Source organism: Mytilus galloprovincialis, chromosome 5 (assembly GCF_965363235.1).
Source record: "Mytilus galloprovincialis chromosome 5, xbMytGall1.hap1.1, whole genome shotgun sequence".
Classification (NCBI taxonomy): Eukaryota; Metazoa; Mollusca; class Bivalvia; order Mytilida; family Mytilidae; genus Mytilus; species Mytilus galloprovincialis.
In genome coordinates this window covers 99,542,065-99,548,294 of record NC_134842.1, presented here as the reverse complement: position 1 = coordinate 99,548,294, position 6,230 = coordinate 99,542,065, and the positions used below count along the sequence as shown (strand labels likewise).

The window sequence follows — 6,230 nt, the reverse complement described above, 5'->3', positions numbered from 1 at the left end:
CTATCCCTTTTGAAAAAAATATTTAAATTAAGTGAGGTGTTTATTCTGTATAACAGTGTACATCAGTTGTGCATGGATATGAAATTCAGAAACTGTCTTTTAATTAAAAAAATAAACTGCTACCCATCTAACATAGCAACAAAATTGATGCTATTTTTAAGAGGTGTGTGAAAGAAAAAAATCTGGTTAATTTAAGTGACCTTTCTTTGTTGGGAGAGATTTACAACTGTTTGATTGAAATTTATTGTATTTGTACCATGACCACTCAAATGTCTAAATACTAAAAACTACCTCCCCATACATGTATTTCATGTATATGTATGTTATGAATTCTATAAATTGTTATGTAATAAATGTTATAATTACAAATTATTTTATTTACTGATTGAAGATCATCCTGATCTTTTAACATTGTTTAACAAGATTAAAACTTGTGACTCAGTGCTTATGAAAATACTTTAGAAAATCTATTTTTTTTGTTTTTCCTAAACACCCTTTTTAATCAAAACATGTAAAATTACGAAATAATAAGAATAATATATATATCATTTGCATATCTAGATACACGCCAATGCAAAGCTGGAGGTGGTATGTGTAAACAAACGTGTGTTGGCAATGACGTAGACACAGGTCCATGTTGTCGCAATAGTTATAGATGTTGTCAACCATGCGATGGTATGTAAACTGCATACACATGTTACTGTTGATTGATTTCATTTCGTTGATAAAAAAACAAACTAATTTTCTTAGATAAAGCGTAACAATAAGAACAACGAATTAATATGTTCAACGTATTGCAATTGTTCAATAGGTGATATTCAGAAGTTGGCATTAATATGGAAAAGGCGTAACTTAACCGCAAGAATATAACAGCACACATACATGTATTGTTCATTGTGTACTTGATTCAACGGTAAGATAAAACAAATTGTTGGTTAGATACTGATGTAACGAAGTAAAACAAAAACAAAACCAGCTAAAACAAAAAATCATAGAAATTTTAAATACACGTAACACATTAGATACATTTGTGATTATAAGTAGTAAGTATATCACCGCTGTATATGTCAAAAGTGTCTAAGAAAATGCTATTTAAGTTTACTTTGTAAAAATCTAAATTTATTCTTAAAAACAATCCGTTGAAAATCGATAAAAATTTGGTGTAATGCCATTGGCAATATTTCTAAACACAGAAATACAATTCTTCATATTGCTTTGTTTTATACTGGTTATTAATATTGCAATTGAGAATGAAAACGGTGAATAAGTTGAAAGAAATGTATGATATTCTTTTGGAAACGGAAAATATGTTAAAAGAAATGTATGATTTTCTTTTGGAGTTGATTACAGTCGGGTTTTCATTATAAAGGACCACTTAAAGATACATAATATTTTTTTATATCTTATTTGTTCAGTTTTATCTTTTGTTTCAACAACTGATGATAACTTGTCGGACTTACTTGAGTTTTACAATCCTAAACAGTCAGTAATAGAGTTTTAATTTTTAATATACATCCTTTTTAAATTTTATAAACTCAAATTACTTCTGTAAAATATTGTTACACGTATTAAATGCTATAACGTCAACCATTAAATAATGAGAAAAATATAGGTCAAATGGTTCAAATTCCTAAAGGAAAATTAACCCCTATGGAAATGGCAAAAGACGTAATAGATAAACAGGTAAAACATACGACTACAACAGTCACATTGTGTTATAGTGACACACGTGCTAGATGACAAAAACAACATCAAAATTGGCTTCAGGTCAAATTTACATGGAAGAATTTACATTCTAAACAAATGATATATTTGATAGCGCAATAAGAAAAAAGAGATTTCGAGCAAATGATAAATTTACGGCATTTTACCAGCATGGATTTCGACTCGGTGCAAATGCAAATACTTTAGTTAAACAATTTTTTTGTTTTTCCGAAACACTTTTTTTAATATACATTACGAAATAATGAAACATATTATATATATCATTTACATATCTAGATACACAACAATGCACAGCTGGAGGTGGTAGGTGTAAACAAACGTATGTTGACGATGAAGTAGACACAGGTCCTTGTTGTCGCAAAAGTCATAGATGTTATCAACCATGCAATGGTATGTAAACCTAATACACATGTTACTGTTGATTGATTTCATTTCGATGATAATAAACATACGCGGGTAGGTTAATGCGGTTTCAAATAATTTTTTACAATTTTTGGTGATTGCATCGAAATCTCATCTATTACGTCATTTTCGAAACTATACGAATTTTGATTGGCTAAATCGGACGTTGGGAGAATTTGCTATAGAGTGGTGATTTTTTGGCTTCACCGAGGTCAAAGATTTATCAACTTGTTTTTCGACAACGGCATTGCGACATTAACAATATCTTCATACATGATCATTGTTCCCTTGAACACTTACAGTTTTAAGTAAGAAAATCGCCAAAAACTAAGATTCATCAACGTCAATGTTTAGCTTGTCACGTCACAGTCATTATTATCAGCTGTTGAGCACTTTGTCACAGAAGTCGGCACATGGAAATCACAATGGAAAGGTGGATTTAGCATACATTTTGAGGTAAATACGTTGTAAATTGTAACTCTTTATCACCGGTACCCATTTCTTCTTATTGAATTTGTTGAAGTGAATCAAAACATTTATAATTCGTCATTTATTTGGATAATCGACGACGAAAACCGTTGACCTATGAATCAATCAACGAATCAATAAAGTTGGCTAAATGGAAACAATGCTCGGAGAAAGATTGTTTTAATATTAGTTTTATTAGACTTGATTTTTCCCAAGCTAACTGTTACATAATAATTACAACCCCCCCCCCCTTAATTCCCCCTTGGTTTAGTGTATGCAATAAATTAAAACTATTCATTTTTACTTTGGTAGTAAATTAAGGGGTGCACCCCCTATATTATCATACCCAGTCTACCTATCCTTAAGCTTAGTCATTTTTTGTTTATACTTTTATACACCACCTACGCAAATGAACAGTGTTGGTGTTTTTACATTTTAAACAGAGAATGACATTGTTTCAATTCAGAATTATTTTTTTTCATTGTGATTTAAGCATAAATTTTATTAAAATAAAACATGGATTTGTTTCACAAATAGTATTTATATATCCATTGTCATTTCTAAGTTTACAAAAAATACCAGAATTTATAAATGAGGGGCAGGACAGGGGGTACCCTTCTCCTTTCTCCTACCCCCGTTCTCCTTTCTCCCATTAGAATAAAACATCTCCTTTTGAGATATTTTTTCTTGAAATATTAGAAAAATTTTTAAAAGGAGAGATATTTTATTTTTTCTCCTTTCTCCCAGCCTTCCTCTCCTTTCTCCTACCCCCTTTCTCCTTTCTCCCACCCAATTTCTCCTTTCTCCTACCCCCTTTCTCCCTGTCTCCCTTACCCCTGTCCTCCCCCTCATAAATGCATGTTCAAACAAATAAAATGTACTATTATTAAAGTTATATTTCAGTTATCAGGCTACTGAGATTTTACAAAATGAGAGAATTTGCTCATCTCAGTTAATATATTATCCAATTTAATTTTTAGTAATAGTCATGAACATTTTAAATTGATCACCACTTTCATTCAATTGACATAAAGACTTGATTACTTGTAGGATTTGCTAATCCAAATAAGTGACTTTAAAAGGTGTCAATCTACATTCAATTTGATGTAAATATTTCAATATCATACAGATTAAATACCTAACAGTTTTTTTTAAGTATCTCCTTTATTGCCTATTTCCTACATGTTTAACAAAAAACTTTTGGTGTGTTTATTGCTTTAAAGTTTTGACTATGCAATTTTATATTTGTCTTTTGCAGAATTTGTATTCACTGGTTTTTTTTACTGCTTCCAAGTGAGTTGACATGTAGGAAGTCTGCATTTTGATGTAAGCATTCAAATATTATATTATTGTTACTGACACTTTAATATTTTTTAGTCACATGAAGTGATATGAAAGCTATTTTAAGATTAATTGCTTATGAGTTTAGATTACTCTGTCTATTATATTTATGTGTTAAGAAAGTAAACAAGCATGGCAATTATTTTATTACAAACATGTAAGTTTACTATTAGTTTTACCAACCACTGCTGATACTAAGGACTATAGCTATTAAGCTTACTAAAATTTGATTATATTGAAGTTCTCTTTTTGTATCAGAATAAGAATATAAATAAGATAATTGTTATGTTCAAAATATTAATAACAGGGCACATTAAGAGCATATTATTATATAAATCAAGTTCAATGATTGAAGTAATAGATATTATGCATATATATAGCAATGGGGCTTATAAATTAATTATATTGTGTATAATAATATCATTTTTTTTGCAGGATTTTAAGATGAATGAAAAACAATGGCTACTTCCAATACAATAGCACAATTGATAAAATGAATAAGACACAAGGACTGCACTTTTCATTCTAAGGAAGATCAACAAATGATACCCAAACAAGGATATTATTTTCATATCAGATTTCTGTACATGAGATATAAAGAGAAAATTCATTTTCCTGAAAAGACAACTCTTTACTTATACATATGTGTGACAAAATTAATGGAATCAAGACTGTTTTAACTGTGCTAAAAGGAATACAAATTAGAAGTTAATTGACTGTATTAAAAAAAAGTGAGAAAAAATTTACTGTATGAAAAAGCAGGTTCAGCAAAAGGAAATATGTTGAAATGAATGAATAACTAACTGCAATGATTCTGGAACATGTGTTAGTTCATGATCAAACAAAGGAAAAATTTATAAGAAAGTGGAATACATATGTGATATTGTGTCCTAATTATGATCACTGAGGAGAGGATGTTTCACAGAACTTTTACTTCATAAATGTGTCACTGTGTACAAATTGTGATTTCATTCAGTGGATAAATTATATTTAGCTGTGCTCCATGGAATATTAAAATCAAAATCATTAATAGTGTTTATTAATAATAATGTGAAACAAAAGCAAAAGTGTTAGGAATGATGAAATGTTTTCACATACAAATTAGCATATAGATTCATCAATAGGAACACTCATTCCCTAATTTCAATGATTGTGAAACATGTTTATAACAAAAACAAAAAAAATCTATGTTATTTGGTTATGATGGTAAGTTGTGACACATTGAAAAACATACCACATGAAGTAAAATAAGTCATGTTAGCTGCATTTAATACACAATTTCAAATCAATCAATCAGTGAATGTATATTTTAAATTACTTGGGTTAAATGAAAAACTTTAAGGTTTTCAGACACTGATCATATATTCCCTTACAAAAACATTCACACCCCCTTTTCAGAAAGTACCAAATAATGCTTATTGAGGAGCAATTATCAATATTAATTCAATTATCTAATTTCATGAAGCTTTAACTGATGATAAATATTATAATAACTTTTCTTATTCAGTTCAACATGATTTAAACTGATGTCTGCTAGTTTTATGCTGTTTTATCCTTAAAAATAAACACCTCATTGATGGTTAGCATTGCAATTATAAAAGATAATATATTATATTGATATTAATAAAATATAGATAATCAAAACAGTTGTCCAAGTTCATGATTTTTCTAATTTATACAGATTTAGGCCACAGATTCATTAATTGGGATCTGAACTGGGGGGTGAGGGGGTTGTCAATTAGTTGCTATGAGAATTTTTCTCTATTATTTTTATTCAAAAAGCATCTTTTCTTTACCCTGCAAAATTATTATTATATATTCTTTAAATAAACTTTACACCCTATATATACCTATATTTCTGTTTCCTGTACCTTAAAAAGAGATTACAGCTAATTTCCTAAAGCATGTAGAGCAAGACTTAGGTTACCTTGCTTGCTTTGTTTGTATATTGTACAATAATAATTTAGATAACATCCAATTGAATTTCACTATAATATTTACAGGTTTAAGTTTGCCTATATTTATTGTTTGAAGATGACAATCTTAAGTGCTTTAAGCTTTAAGCCTGGGTAAATATTTATACAAACAAGACAAGCAAGTCAACCAAAGTTTTACTCTACAAGCTGTAGGAAATTAGCTGTAAAAGAAAATATTCTGCAAATTTATAAGTTACAGAGATAATGGTACATATATACATACATAGAATAAATACATATTTTGGAGTTTAAAGTATGCTTGAATGAGACACAGAATATTCATTGAATGTGTACATGGTGTATAAAGGGTATGTGTGA

The 6,230-nt window shown here is 29.1% G+C and overlaps 1 long non-coding RNA gene across 1 annotated transcript; it reads left to right on the top strand.

The window, feature by feature from the left end:
• The first annotated feature begins 2,375 nt into the window (after positions 1 to 2,375).
• LOC143076872 (uncharacterized) lies at positions 2,376 to 5,580 on the top strand. The gene is made up of 3 exons (XR_012978817.1): positions 2,376 to 2,583; positions 3,854 to 3,921; positions 4,372 to 5,580. It is a non-coding gene; the product is annotated as an uncharacterized LOC143076872 (long non-coding RNA).
• The last annotated feature ends 650 nt before the right edge of the window (positions 5,581 to 6,230 follow it).